Below are 16,042 nucleotides of genomic sequence, written 5' to 3'. Positions count from 1 at the left end.
TTGCTGTAATTCTCTTGGGGATCACAGGAGTGCAGTTAGTTCTGTGACATCACTCAGCTGGTCCAGGCTCGGGAAAGATCCAGACTTTATTGTTTTTTATCCACCCAGATGCATGGGCCAGCAACTAGCTCAAAGTAGCCTCAGCTTAGCCTGCGCTGCTGAGAGAACTGAGCAATCAGCAGACTCAGTTATTGCTGCTGGCAATAATGGAATGGAAAACCTGACAGGCTGGTTGTACCCAAGTTGAATAAACAATCAACTTGGGTACAATCAGCCTGCCCATACATGGTTCAAATCTTGGCCAGTCCCTGCGAGATTCAAACTGCCTATGGCCCGCTTTAGAAGCGGGGAACACCTGCAGCATAGCAGGTGAGTATAATTTTTTTTTTTTAAACTGGAACTTCTCTTTTAATTGTCATTGTGATTGGAATTGTGTTTGTGTGACTAGCAGCTTCTGTACTATTTATGGAGAAAGTCTGCCACCCCTTCGGGGGTGAGGGCTACATAAAGTTTCTTCATGTCTATTATGAAACAATGACTAAATGATATGTAAACATTGTCACCCCCTACATATACATTAGTGGGGTATATATATATATATATATATATATATATATATATATATAAAAAGAAATGCAATTGTGAATAATCCCCATAATGTGTCTAATGGGTTTATTTCCTGTGATAATCACCTCTATCTAGTGGATATAATTTGAAAATCAGGTAAATACAGCATTATGAGGATTAGATTCAGAGGAAATAAACATATTAGACACATTATGGGGATTATTTATGAAGGCTAATGTTTTATAAATAGACCCGTATGTGTTTGCACCCAATATTTGTCCACCATCAAGGAGACATGTGAGATATTCATGCAAAAACCAATCCCTGGATAGGGTAACGTACATATAAACATATTGGGGTATGTGTCCCTTTCCCTTTTATATGTTTTTTATAGTATTTCTGGCTGACAGTACAGACTTATCTGCTGTCATGTGTCAGAATCTATCCAATCAGGATTAATGTTTATGGTTGCTGATTGTCCTCTCTGCAGGGTCTGTTGCTGGTGTTCTCCCACAAACCCCCGGGGATCTTATTATATATTCTCTGGAGGATCTGAAAGGATGTGACTTCAAGAAATTTAGGAACAAATTGTCTGATTTCACCTATGGAGATAAACTTCCCATCACCCGAGGAAGACTAGAAAATGCAGACTGGATCACCACCAAAGACATCCTGATAGACACATATGGAGAAGAAGAGGCTCTTGAGGTCATGATAAAAGTCTTTACACTGATCAGTCTTATGGGACCTGCAAATGCCCTCCAGGAGAAGAGAGCACTTAATGGTGAGTACCTGTCCGTAATGGCCATTTCGTGGTGAAATCGTTTTCAGAAAACAAAAGCTGGGTAACAAACTGTGTAGCCAAGCTCCTATCTACTTCTAATGGCTGAACCTCTTAGCTAGTGCCCTTACACAAATACGGGGCCATCCGGGGCTCTATGCTATACTCTGTAACTGCCCAAGCCCTTGCAGACCTTCCTGTCTGCTACACATGAGCACAGATGGTGGTTTGAGACACATACACCAAATCCTCCTGATCCATAACAACCCACATATGCCTGTAGCACAGTTAACACAGGGCCCTGCAGTACAATTATGGCTCGGATTAGGTCTCCAGAAGTCTAGTCAAACACCTGCGACCCATGAGACACAGAGGCCAGGGTCAGCTGGTGCATGTTACATTGAAATAAATCTGTTGCACTGGGCTGTCTATGAATTCTGATGTACAGGGCCACAGGTACACTTAAAGTGTGTTGCAGAGACTTTTGTAAGTGAGAGGTAACCTGATTTCCATCTAACTTGCTTTATTAACCAATTTAAGACCGGAGGATTTTCCTGCTTAATGGCCAGGCCACTTTTTTCAACTTGGCACTGCGTGACTTTAACTGAGGATTGCGTGGTCATGCAATGCTGTACCCAAACGAAATTTACGTCCTTTTTCCCACAAACAGAGCTTTCTTTTGGTGGTATTTGATCACCTCGCTTTTTATTTTTTGCGATATTAATAAAAAAATTGTGAAACTTTTGGGAAAAATTGACATTTACTACTTTGACAGTTAAAAAATATCCAATATATTAAATTCTTGTCATATATTTAGGCCAAAATGTATTTAGTTACATGTCTTTGACCAAAAAATTCTCAATGAGCGTATTTTTAACCGCTTTTAAGACCGGAAGATTTTACCCCCCCCCCCCCTCCTGACCAGGCCATATTTTGCGATTCGGCACTGCGTTACTTTGAAAGGTGTTTATAAGATAATTCAACAACTGGCCAACGAGGCCAAGGGGGGAAGGGAGGGACAAGGGGACCTCAAAAACAGGGTGTCATAGGAACCGTAACGGCGACAGTGGGACAAGCCTAGCAGGGCATCCTAAGTGGTCCCAACCCTAAGGTAGACGGGGGAGACAACCTGCCAGGTACAGCTGACACAGACAAAGACTCACACACACATACACACTCACATGCACACACCTTCCCCTACCCTCAACAGTCCAGCCCCCAAGGGGGAACAGTCATTACACTTTAGTCAAACCATATAATCCTTAAAGCTCCGTACACACATACTGATCGTCGGCCGAACGATCGGCCTTCTTTTGTCCAGGGCTGTCGTGTCTGTTGAAAACTGCAAAAGACTGCACACTAATTTTGTCGGCCAACAACAGCCGACTGCAGAAGTGATGTCATGTGATGGTTAACTTTCTGTGTGTTTTTTCTTTTCTGAGCATGCCCAGTCTTGCTAATCTGCTGTCTGTCGGCCGAAATCTGTACTGACTGGCGAACAAACGGCCGTTCTGGTGACAACCAACAAATATTTTAAAGTCTGCACAACAGATTCTGTTCAGCCGAAAATGTCGGCTGTCGGAAGCATCATACTAACAAGCCTACAATCGGCCGATCGGTCGGCGGCCGAATATTTACGGCCGACAATCGGTACGTGTGTACGGGGCTTAACTCTCATGGAACCACCACGGTCTCATTCAGCTGACAAGCTGGAAGGCAGAGGGGTATCCACCCAAAACTAATCATCCACATCAAGCCAGGGTTGCCAAACTTTAGAGAACTTGCCAGGACATCCTCTACTCTTATAGATCAGTTTATATAGTGGTACATCTCCTCTCACAATAACATAGAACTGCTGTACTGTAGGCGGTTCAACACTTTTGCAAGAGAAGTAGTGGAACCGCACTCAGGTGAATGAAAGCAATAAGATCTCTTTATTCTTCAAAATCATAGGTAGACAGACAGTGCAGGGAATAGGTAATCCAAGGATAACGCGTTTCACGGCACGCACGGCCGTTTACTCATAACACTACGGTTATGAGTAAGCGGCCGTGCGTGCCGTGAAACGCGTTAACATTGGATTACCTGTTCCCTGCACTGTCTGTCTACCTATGATTTTGAAGAATAAAGAGATCTTATTGCTTTCATTCACCTGAGTGCGGTTCCACTACTTCTCTTGCATCAATCCGGATGACGGGTCTTACCAGCACCAGGTTAGACTGACACATCTGAGCGGCTTTCCCTTTCTCAAATCACCTTTGGTTCAACACTTTTCCAATGTATCGATACTTTTCTAGCATAGAACAGTAATATGCGGATCAGGGCCCGGGCATGTACACGGGTACAAAATCATTCAAGACACCCAACAGGCCAACCTCCGGCGTATATGTGGGACCGGCAGGTGTAGTTTATCATTAAAAAACGCAAAAATAGACGTCCAGTAGCACTTAATACGGGGGCAAGACCAGAACATGTGGTGGAGGTCTGCTGCAGGACAACCACATCTAAGGCAGGTGGCTTCTGGGGCAACACCCATACGGACCAATTTGTGAGGTGTGTAATGCAGATGGTGAATAAATTTAAACTCTATGAATCTGTGGTCAGAACTAATAAGGTCGTGGAAGCACACCTCAGAGGCCTCATCCTACCCCTCTTCGGACAGCTCAGGAAGCAGTGTGACCCACTTGCGCATGGCCAGTTTAAAAGGATCAGCACTAGCTGCCTGTAGCCTTGAGTAAAACGTAGTGACCAGTTTAGTTACCTCTGGGATAGACAACAGTTTTTCCACAGGGGATTCCGCGAGCTCCAGGGTCAACCCAGCAAACTGTGCCCGGGCGGCATGGTGTAGTAATAAGTATTTAAAAAAGAAACGGTTACACACACCATGATGGGCCTTCAGGTCATCAAAAGATACAAAAAGGTTAGACCTGGCACTGCGTTACTTTAATGGACAATTGTGCGGTCGTGTGACGCTGTACCCAAATTTAATTTACATCCTTTCTTCCCCCACAAATAGAGCTTTCTTTTGGTGGTATTTGATCACCTGTGCAATTTTTAATTTTTGAAAAAAAGAGCGACAATTTTGAAAAAAAAAACAATATTTTTCACATTCTGATATATAACACCCCCCCCCCCCCCAAAAAAAATGTATTAATCAAAAATTTTGAACATTTTAGGCCAATTTGTTTTCTGCTACATATTTTTGGTAAAAAAAATTGCAATAAGCGTATTTTGATTGGTTTGCGCAAAAGTTACTAACTACTGGAAAGATTTGTCATTTTTATTGTTTTTTTTTTTTTTTTTACTAGTAATAGCGGTGTTCTGCAATTATTTTTTTTGCAGGACTGCGACATTGCGGCAGACAGATCGGACCCCTAACTGACATTTTTGACACTTTTAGGGGTACCAGTGACATTACTACAGTAATCAGTGCTATACATATGCACTGTTACTGTAAAAATGACACTGGCAGGGAAGGGGTTAACACTGCTGGTGATCAAGGGGTTAAATGTGTGCCTCATGCTTACTGACGTGTGTGTGTGTGTGTGTGTGTGTGTGTGTGGGGGGGTTGTATCGCAGGGTCAGCTGTGCTGAATCCTGTGATCTGTCCCTGCCTGTCACAGAGAAGATCCGCCTGCTTTGTTTACACAAGCGGGCGGATTTCCTCAGTCTTTCCCTGACGATCGGGGAAGAGAGACGGTGATCACCGCCTCTCCTCCCCGGGAGCGAGCCTCTGGCAGAGACAGCAGGAAATCCAGGGACGTAGGTCCACGTCGCTAGACCCAGGGCTGCCACCTTGCTGCAGTAGCAGCAACGTGAGCAGTCCTAAAGTGATTAATATCCCCTGATGACTTCACAGTCACTATGCATGCCGGACATTGAAATACAATTGCAGCCAATTTTCTATCTCATAGAACCTCCACATATGTGGCTATAGTTCAGAAAGACCTTCATGAGTGTTGCTTGATGTTCTGAGCCTTGTGTCCTTTGAATACACCTAAATATACTTTTTTCTTTCCAGCCAAATTGAAGAAGATGACACACGACAACATAATAACAGGTTAGGAGGAAATTCATGTTTGATATGAGATCTCCTCTGTTCTTTGGCTGAACATTTTGTTTTCTTTGATTCTGGATAACGTATGAATGTTATTTCTTCTTCCACAATCCTCTTGTGTTTCATGGGATATTTTCTTTTAGGGTTCCATTCTTAGAGTTTATGTTTAGAATACAATATTTCCAGCTCTGTCTTGTAAATACTATTTCATGTGTGTATGAGGAATAAAATATTCTCCTTTCTCTCATAAAGTCTGCAAAAAGGAATACAGAGAGTCTATGAAAGAGATCTTTTGGAGGATTAAAGAATATAATTCCTGTATGGGGGAGGCTATTCATCTACAGAAAATATTCACAGAGTTATTCATGAGAATTGGAGCCCAGAATAAAGAGGTAAAAGAACAAGAGATAAGGAGTTCTGGCAGAGAACTTCTACAGACCACGGAGAAAAGACCTTCTGATAAATACTCCCCAACCACAATCCAGGCCCTCTTTGACCCTGATGAAGATGGGTTCATCCCTAAGATTGTGGTGTTACAAGGACCTGCTGGGATTGGAAAAACAATGACCTCCAAGAAGATCATGCTGGAATGGGCCTCTGGGGATCTATACCAAGACAAGTTTGACTTTGTGTTTTATCTGAGCTGTAGAGAAATCAATACCATCCCTGGAAACATAAGCCTTGTGGGACTTTTACTCAGAGACTGCAGACTGCGGAATTCAGATGACCTGGTGTCTATTCTGAAGGATCCTGGAAATCATAGAGGACTTCTCTTTCTAGTTGATGGGTTTGATGAACTGAAGTGGACTCTGGATAAGGAATCTGAGATTAGTCCTGACATTTCTATGGAAACCCACATAGAAATAATTCTCCGAAGTTTGCTCAGAAAGCAGGTGCTCTCACAATCTTCTCTGATCATCACCACAAGGTCACTGGCCATGGAGAAACTTAACACATTCATTGATGATCCTCGCAATGTGGAAATTCAGGGATTTACAACAGACGCTCAAGAAGAATATGTCCATAAATTCTTTGGAAATAAAGAAGATGCAGACAAGGTTTTCAGTATAATAAAAGACAATGATGTTCTGTTCACCATGTGTGCCATCCCCATCACATGCTGGGTTGTGTGCACTATAATGAAACAAGAAATAAAAAAAGATTTGGGTTTAATTCAGTGCAATACGATGACTTCAATTTACCTTCTCTACTTGGAGGTTTCACTAACCCATCACAGCAAAAAGGGACTGTCTGTACGTAGGAAAAAAGCTGTCTGAAGAAGCTGTGTGCTCTGGCCAATCAGGGAGTTTTCAACCAACAAATCTTATTTGAGAAGAAAGATCTAGAAAGACATGGACTTTCTCTATCTGAGGTGGAGTCTGTATTTCTGAATGAGAACATCTTTCATTGGGAAGTCCGCACCCAGACCTGCTACAGCTTCATCCACCTGAGTGTACAGGAGTTCCTTGCCGCTCTGTATTATGGGCTGGATGATCGGTTTGGATTTATAAATGGTACTTTCCTCCCGAAGATCTGTAAAGGGGAATCACTCTTTGGCTTCAGTTCAGAATACCCACATTTAGCTTTAGCTGTACAATTCCTGTTTGGTCTCTTAAATAAAAAGCAGGTAAAGACATTCTCAGAAAGCACAGGCATCACCATCTCACTCCGAGCCAGACCTGCAATGAGAAAATGGGCCATGAAAGACCTCAATAAGACCTTCTATACTCATACCATCTTCTGTCTGTATGAGACTCAGGATGAGGACTTCATCAGGAGAGTGGTGTCTGGTTGTTCAAGTCTGGAGCTGTTCGGCTCAAATACTGGTCACATGTGGATGGACAGGAATTATTCCAAGCAGTTCAGCTATTGCTTGAAGACTTTGAAGAGTAAAAGCTTTCAGTCTTTATATTTTCATTCACTCACTATGGGTCCAGAGTGCCAGAAAATTCTATCGCCATTCCTACAGAGGTGTCAGAAGGTCAGGTAAGTGAGTGTAAAGATATCCTAACTGAACTCAGAGAATGGTCAGGAACCTGCATGCAGTGGAACGGTGATTATCAGACATCTTCTCCATCTACCACACTTGTTAGAAGTCCTGGGAACTCTTAATTTCCTCAGCCCTAAATGGTGGTTCCCCACATACCACCTTCTACGTCTGGGATAAATCCCATCATTTACATTATATTACCTCTTTTACTGCCACTCAGTTATACCATTTATCAATTATTACACATGATAAAATTTCATCTTCATTTACTAAAAACCCTCAGAACTTCACATCTTCTTAAAGCGGAGTTCCGGCCACAAAAATAAATTTCAATGAACATACCCCCGGGACAGTCAGGGCTAGTACATTCCACAATGGATAGCCTCTGATCTGTCCCGGGTTGCACTTACCTTTTAGAAGAAATACTTACCTTGAAAATTTCTTCTCCAGCGCTGCCATCTCAGGTGTGGGCAGCTTGAAGCCAGCACGATCCTCTTCTGCGTCCTCTTCCATCCTCTTTGGTCCCACGATGCACTGCACCGGCCCCGCCGTCACTTCCGGGTCTGCAGCGTCATCCCTGCACAGCTTCTGGGTATGCCCAGAAGCTGTTTAGCAAGGTATGACGCGCCTGAACCGGAACTGACGTCGGGGCCGGTGCAGGTGCATTGATTCCTGGGAGTGATGACGTTCAGCTCCCAGGAATCATTGCAAAGTGGAAGTGACAGCGCTGCCCACGGCCACCGAGGGAGGAAGTGGAAGAAAGGTGAGTATATTTTTCTGCAATTACAAGGTAAGTAAAAAAAAAAAAAAAAAAATCGTAATTTCTTTTTCAGGTGACCTAGAAGAAAGCGGATGGCCCAAAATCAACTATGTCGATTTTGTGGCCGGAACTTCCGCTTTAAAGAGGATCTGGGGAATAAAATGAGCGTCTTCGTATTTTTATGCTGTATGATATTTGTGCAAAATTTTATAAAACTTAAAACACATTATGAGGTCTATCATTTATAAAAAAAACTGTGTAAATGTTTTGGAGCTAGCACAGAAATCACCAAGAATACCAGCAATGTTTGTAATGTGTATGAAATGTCGGTTGCTATCTGTTGCCTTTCACGGGGTGAATGTAACATTCCCTAACATTCCATCCTAAGAGAAAATATCCCTAAGAAGATTGGATCAGAAGAGGGAATAATGTGAGAAGAGATGTGCTCAGTGTATGGAGATTCCTCCACTCAGGGTATGGAGATTCCTCCACTCAGTGTATGGAGATTCCTCCACTCAGTGTATGGAGATTCCTCCACTCAGTGTATGGGGATTCCTCCACTCAGTGTATGGAGATTCCTCCGCTCAGTGTATGGGAATTCCTCCACTCAGTGTATGGAGATTCCTCCACTCAGTGTATGGAGATTCCTCCACTTAGTGTATGGAGATTCCTCCACTCAGTGTATGGGGATTCCTCCACTCAGTGTATGGAGATTCCTCCACTTAGTGTATGGAGATTCCTCCACTCAGTGTATGGGGATTCCTCCACTCAGTGTATGGAGATTCCTCCACTCAGGGTATGGAGATTCCTCCACTCAGTGTATGGAGATTCCTCCACTCAGTGTATGGAGATTCCTCCACTTAGTGTATGGAGATTCCTCCACTCAGTGTATGGAGATTCCTCCACTTAGTGTATGGAGATTCCTCCACTCAGTGTATGGGGATTCCTCCACTCAGTGTATGGAGATTCCTCCACTCAGTGTATGGGGATTCCTCCCCTCAGTGTATGGGGATTCCTCCACTCAGTGTATGGAGATTCCTCCACTCAGTGTATGGAGATTCCTCCACTCAGTGTATGGGGATTCCTCCACTCAGTGTATGGAGATTCCTCCACTCAGTGTATGGAGATTTCTCCACTCAGTGTATGGAGATTCCTCCACTCATTCTATGGGGATTCCTCCACTCAGTGTATGGAGATTCCTCCACTCAGTGTATGGAGATTCCTCCACTCAGTGTATGGAGATTCCTCCACTCAGTGTATGGAGATTCCTCCACTCAGTGTATGGAGATTCCTCCACTCAGTATATGGAGATTCCTCCACTCAGTGTATGGAGATTCCTCCACTCAGGGTATGGAGATTCCTCCACTCAGGGTATGGAGATTCCTCCACTTAGTGTATGGGAATTCCTCCACTCAGTGTATGGAGATTCCTCCAATCAGTGTATGGGGATTCCTCCACTCAGTGTATGGAGATTCTTCCACTCAGTGTATGGAGATTCCTCCACTCAGGGTATGGAGATTCCTCCACTCAGGGTATGGAGATTCCTCCACTCAGTGTATGGAGATTCCTCCACTCAGTGTATGGAGATTCCTCCACTTAGTGTATGGAGATTCCTCCACTCAGTGTATGGAGATTCCTCCACTCAGTATATGGAGATTCCTCCACTCAGTGTATGGGGATTCCTCCACTCAGGGTATGGAGATTCCTCCACTCAGGGTATGGAGATTCCTCCACTTAGTGTATGGGAATTCCTCCACTCAGTGTATGGAGATTCCTCCAATCAGTGTATGGGGATTCCTCCACTCAGTGTATGGAGATTCTTCCACTCAGTGTATGGAGATTCCTCCACTCAGGGTATGGAGATTCCTCCACTCAGGGTATGGAGATTCCTCCACTCAGTGTATGGAGATTCCTCCACTCAGTGTATGGAGATTCCTCCACTCAGTGTATGGAGATTCCTCCACTCAGTGTATGGAGATTCCTCCACTCAGTATATGGAGATTCCTCCACTCAGTGTATGGGGATTCCTCCACTCAGGGTATGGAGATTCCTCCACTTAGTGTATGGGAATTCCTCCACTCAGTGTATGGAGATTCCTCCAATCAGTGTATGGGGATTCCTCCACTCAGTGTATGGAGATTCTTCCACTCAGTGTATGGAGATTCCTCCACTCAGGGTATGGAGATTCCTCCACTCAGGGTATGGAGATTCCTCCACTCAGTGTATGGAGATTCCTCCACTCAGTGTATGGAGATTCCTCCACTTAGTGTATGGAGATTCCTCCACTCAGTATATGGGGATTCCTCCACTCAGTGTATGGAGATTCCTCCACTTAGTATATGGGGATTCCTCCACTCAGGGTATGGAGATTCCTCCACTCAGTGTATGGAGATTCCTCCACTTAGTGTATGGGGATTCCTCCACTCAGTATATGGGGATTCCTCCACTCAGTGTATGGAGATTCCTCCACTTAGTGTATGGAGATTCCTCCACTCAGTGTATGGGGATTCCTCCACTCAGTGTATGGAGATTCTTCCACTCAGTGTATGGAGATTCCTCCACTCAGGGTATGGAGATTCCTCCACTCAGGGTATGGAGATTCCTCCACTCAGTGTATGGAGATTCCTCCACTCAGTGTATGGAGATTCCTCCACTCAGTGTATGGAGATTCCTCCACTCAGTGTATGGGGATTCCTCCACTCAGTGTATGGAGATTCCTCCACTCAGTGTATGGAGATTCCTCCACTCAGTGTATGGGGATTCCTCCACTCAGTGTATGGAGATTCCTCCACTCAGTGTATGGGGATTCCTCCACTCAGTGTATGGAGATTCCTCCACTCAGTGTATGGAGATTCCTCCACTCAGTGTATGGGGATTCCTCCACTCAGTGTATGGAGATTCCTCCACTCAGTGTATGGAGATTCCTTCACTCAGGGTATGGAGATTCCTCCACTCAGTGTATGGGGATTCCTCCACTCAGTGTATGGAGATTCCTCCACTCAGTGTATGGAATAAATAAATAATAAGTAGTAGTGGTATTTCTAAAGCAGCTTTACATGACTATACATGACAGCTCTCTGCTGTCAATTGTTGCTAAAGAAGTAGCTGAGATCACCCAGCCCCATTCATCCAGGGCTCTATCAGATGGGCAGGAGTGTCTACCAAACACAGAAAAGTGTTCTGCAGTGGATCACTTTTTGGAGGCCAGTAGAGAAGAGGCTGTCAGGCATTTAGGAGCCAATAATGCCTTTTTTTTTTTTTTTTTACCCTATGGGAGATTTTGCATTAAAGGGGGTGTAAAGTCAGAAGGTTTTTTATCTTATTGCATTCTATATATTAAGATAAAAAGCCTTCTGTGTGGAGCAGCCCCCCTCAGCCCCCTAATACTTACTTGAGCCCCCTCTCTATCCAGCAATGTCCATGAGTGATTTAGCCATCTAGGACTTTCTCCCCTGATTAGCGGAGACACAGCAGCGGTGCCATTTGCTCCCATTGCTGTCAATCAAACTCAGTTAGCCAATTAGGAGAGAGAGGGGGCAGGGCCAAACGCCAATTCCTTGTCTGAATGGACACACGTAGCTGCAGCTCGGCTCGGGTGCTCCCATAGCAAGCTGCTTGCTGTGGGGGCACTCAACAGGAGGGAGGGGCCAGGAGCTCCAGCCAGGGACCCGAGAAGAGGAGGATCCGGGCTGCCCTGTGCAAAACCACTGCAAAGAGGAGGTAAGTATAACATATTTATTATTTTACTAGAAAAAAACAAGACTTTACAATTACTTTAGGATACTACATCACAGACTACTGTTCCATTGAGAACTATATGTCCATCTGCTGCGGTGGGACTTGTAGTTGATTTATTCATAGACGGAGTTAAGCCTGGTAAACACTAGAAGTTTTTTTTGGGTTGAACGAAAAAAAAAAATGTCAGCTCCGGTCAGAGCCGTTGTACTAACGATCCGACGTTAGTACAGCATTCTCCTCCGCTGAGCTGTTTTGTTCTGATAGGGGGACGGATCCCCCTCCCCCGCCAGAACACTCTAATCAGCACTCTTAGCCATGGGATGAGAGCGCTGATCAAGAGGCAGTTGGATGTTTGTTTTCCAGCATGCATATACGACAGAAGCCAGCCAAACAGCCGGCTTCTGTCAGACCAGCTGGCATATACATGGGCCAAATAATAAACCAATAGAGCTTTCTTTTGATGGTATTTAATCACCACTGGTTTTTTGTTTTTTTTTTTGATAAGAAAATCAAAAAAGACCAAACATTTTGAAAAAAAAAGAAACATTCTTCAGAGTTTGTTATAAAATTTTGCAAACAGGCAATTTTTCTCCTTTGCTGATGTGCACTGATTGGCTGCAGTGATGGGCACTGATTGGCTGCAGTGATGGGCACTGATGAGGCTGCAGTGATGGGCACTGATGAGGCTGCAGTGATGGGAACTGATAGGCCGCACAGATGGGCACTGATAGGCACTGGTAGGCAGCACATATAGGAAGCACTGATAGGTGACACTGATGAGGCTGCACTAATGGGCATTGATTAGCAGCGCCAATGGGCACTGATGGGTGGCACTGGTGGGCATTGATTGGCAGCACTTATAGGTGGCACTGGTGGGCACTGCTACAGTAGGTGGCACTGGTTAGCAATGAATAGAAGCACTGGAGGGCACCAATTAAGACTGTAACAGAAGCCGGTTACCAACTTTCTTATATTCACTCACGCTGATCATGAGAAAAAAAGCTGATACCCGGCTTCTGTTTACTTCTGTGATCAGCTGTCATTGGCTGACAGCTGATCACATGGTAAAGGGTTGATGTGATTGGCCTTTTATCCCTTTTTGTGATCAGCTGAGTTCTAAGGACTCGATGATCACAGAGCGCGCCACCCGTGCGCCGCAGGGGGCGTGTGAGCAGCACGATCAAGGAAGGACATCTATTGGCACCCTCTCCGCACTGGAAGCCTACACTGTAGCGGTCTTTCGGCTATAGCACAGGCAGAAAGTGGTTAAAGGCAACAGATAAAAACTGACTTTTCACACATATTACAAACATTATGGGTATTATTTGTGATTTTTTTGTACAATCAAGATATTCACAGCACACATTTTCTATAAAATGATTTTAGTGCACACAAACACGATATAATCTTCAAACTCTCCATTAAATATAAATGATGAGACTGTGAGGAGTTAAATAACAAATCTGTCCAAAGTGGGATTACTTGTGAAATGGTGAAAAACTACGACATCCAACATCCCGATAACCAATATACTAAAAGTCTTTACAGTTCATCAATCCAGAGTTACCCTAAAGGAGGCCGGAAATTATTTCTCTACCTCTGGGGTGTGTGAAACCCAGAATGTTTTTTACAAAAGGAGTGTACATGACCTGTGGTGGATGTGCGTGCGTGCGTGCATGTGTGTGTGTGTGGTGGGGGTCTTTCATTTTAATTTTTTTTAACTATATTTTTAAGGTTTTTTTACTTTTTTATTCCAATGATAAGTAACAGAGAGAGTTTTTCAAGGAAGGGGGAGGGGTTCTACATGAAAGGGGTAGGGGTCCTTCAAAAAAGGGGTGGGGTTTCACAAGGAAAGGGGAGGGGTTTCTACAAGGTAGAGGGAAGGATTCTACAAAGAAAGGGGAGGGTTTCTACAAGGAAGGGGCTCTACAGGGAAGAGGGAGGTGTTCTACAAGATAAGGGGAGGAGTTATACATGGAAGAGGAGGGGTTTTACAAGGAAGGGGTTCTACAAGGAAGGGGGGTTCTATAAGAAGTAGAACTGGCTGTCACATTTCTAGATACGCTTCTAACATCCATTGTGTCCATGGCCTGGTGTGCATCTTCTTACTGCCGCACCATAATAGTTCCAGCCGTAGTGGTAATAAAAGGAGATTTTTTTCTTCTGGAGAAACCTACAATCCACAGAGTTACTCCAACTCCTTTGTTTAGAAATGTGGGGGGAAATGGGAGATTAGAGGATTAAAACCCTTTCCTCCACTACAAATCCAATCTTCTCTCCCTGGAAATATCTTCCTCCAGTGTTCAGCAGTGGTGCCACCTGACATATTGCTCTCCTCCTGCCGAGTCCTGTATGATCTGCCAGGGCTTCATTGGTCGGCAGGAATGGGTGTGTCCAGCCAATGGAGGGAAAGCTTTGTGTTCAGAGGCCAGGGAGATGGAAATAATGCTAGGAGTGTGACATCATCATCCCAACATTGAAGGGGACAATTGCCCACAGAAGTGGGTGGAGATGGGAATACCTGGACATTTTATATTTGGAACCAAAGTGGTGTTTCATGGTTTTTCAGAAACTGTCAATGAATGGATACCTCTGTGTAGGTAGGCTGGAGACCCTATATATACAGTATCTCACAAAAGTGAGTACACCCCTCACATTTCTGTAAATATTTTATTCTATCTTTTCATGTGACAACACTGAAGAAATGAGACTTTGCTACAATGTAAAGTAGTGAGTGTACAGCTTGTATAACAGTGTAAATTTACTGTTCCCTCAAAATAACTCAACACACAGCCATTAATGTCTAAACCACTGGCAACAAAAGTGAGTACACCCCTAAGTGACAATGTCCAAATTGGACCCAATTAGCCATTTTACCTCCCTGGTGTCATGTGACTTGTTAGTGTTACAAGGTCTCAGGTGTGAATGGGGAGCAGGTGTGTTACATTTGGTGTTATCGCTCTCACTCTCTCATACTGGTCACTGGAAGTTCAACATGGCACCTCATGGCAAAGAACTCTCTGAGGATCTGAAAAAAGAATTGTTTCTCTACATAAAATGGCATATAAAAGATTGCCATGACCCTGAAACTGAGCTGCAGCACGGTGGCCAAGACCATACAGCGGTTTACCAGGACAGGTTCCACTCAGAACAGACCTCACCATGGTTGGCCAAAGAATTTGTGTGCACGTGCTCAGCGTCATATCCAGAGGTTGTCTTTGGGAAATAGACGTATGAGTGCTGCCAGCTTTGCTGCAGAGGTTGAAGGGGTGGGGGGGGTCAGCCTGTTAGTGCTCAGACCATACGCTAAACACTCTGCATCAAATTGGTCTGCATGGCTGTCATCCCAGAAGGAAGCCTCTTCTAAGATGATACACAAGAAAGCCCGCAAACAGTTTGGAGTACAAAGACAAGTGTGTCTTGCCTACAGTCAGGCATGGTGGTGGGAGTGTCATGGTCTGGGGCTGCATGAGTGCTGCCGGCACTGGGGAGCTACAGTTCATTGAGGGAACCATGAATGCCAACATGTACTGTGACATACTGAAGCAGAGCATGATCCCCTCCCTTCAGAGACTGGGCCGCAGGGCAGTATTCCAACATGATAACCACCCCAAACACACCACCAGGATGACCACTGCCTTGCTAAAAAAGCTGAGGGTAAAAGTGATGGACTGGCCAAGCATGTCACCAGACCTAAACCCTATTGAGCGTCTGTGGGGATCTTCAAACAGACGGAGGAGCGCAAGGTCTCTAACATCCACCAGCTCTGTGATGTCATCATGGAGGAGGGGAAGAGGACTCCGGTGACAACCTGTGAAGCTCTGGTGAACTCCATGCCCAAAAAGGGTTAAGGCAGTGCTGGAAAATAATGTTGGCCACACAACATATTGACACTTTGGGCCCAATTTGGACATTTTCACTTAGGGGTGTACTGACTTTTGTTACCAGCGGTTTAGACATTAATGGCTGTGTGTTGAGTTATTTTGAGGGGACAGTAAATTTACACTGTTATACAAGCTGTACACTCACTACTTTACATTGTAGCAAAGTGTCATTTCTTCAGTGTTGTCACATGAAAAGATAGAATAAAATATTTACAAAAATGTGAGGGGGGGGGGGTAATTACTTTTGTGAGATACTTATATATAT

The 16,042-nt window shown here is 44.3% G+C and overlaps 1 protein-coding gene and 1 pseudogene across 2 annotated transcripts in view; one reads left to right on the top strand and one right to left on the bottom strand.

The window, feature by feature from the left end:
- LOC309550263 (uncharacterized protein) overlaps positions 1 to 16,042 on the bottom strand; it is a gene marked incomplete at both ends in the record, with an annotated part of 667,886 nt that overhangs the window by 552,777 nt on the left and 99,067 nt on the right.
- Positions 1 to 16,042, top strand: part of LOC309550691 (NACHT, LRR and PYD domains-containing protein 3-like) — a 67,222-nt pseudogene that overhangs the window by 33,163 nt on the left and 18,017 nt on the right. The window contains exons 3-5 of the transcript XR_014226169.1: positions 1,058 to 1,351; positions 5,370 to 5,408; positions 5,658 to 7,391. The product of XR_014226169.1 is annotated as an NACHT, LRR and PYD domains-containing protein 3-like (transcript). The remainder of the gene's footprint in view (positions 1 to 1,057; positions 1,352 to 5,369; positions 5,409 to 5,657; positions 7,392 to 16,042) is intronic.

Source organism: Pelophylax lessonae (genome assembly GCF_965119305.1).
Source record: "Pelophylax lessonae genome assembly, chromosome: 3".
NCBI classification, from domain to species: Eukaryota; Metazoa; Chordata; class Amphibia; order Anura; family Ranidae; genus Pelophylax; species Pelophylax lessonae.
This window is presented reverse-complemented; position numbering and strand designations above follow the sequence as displayed.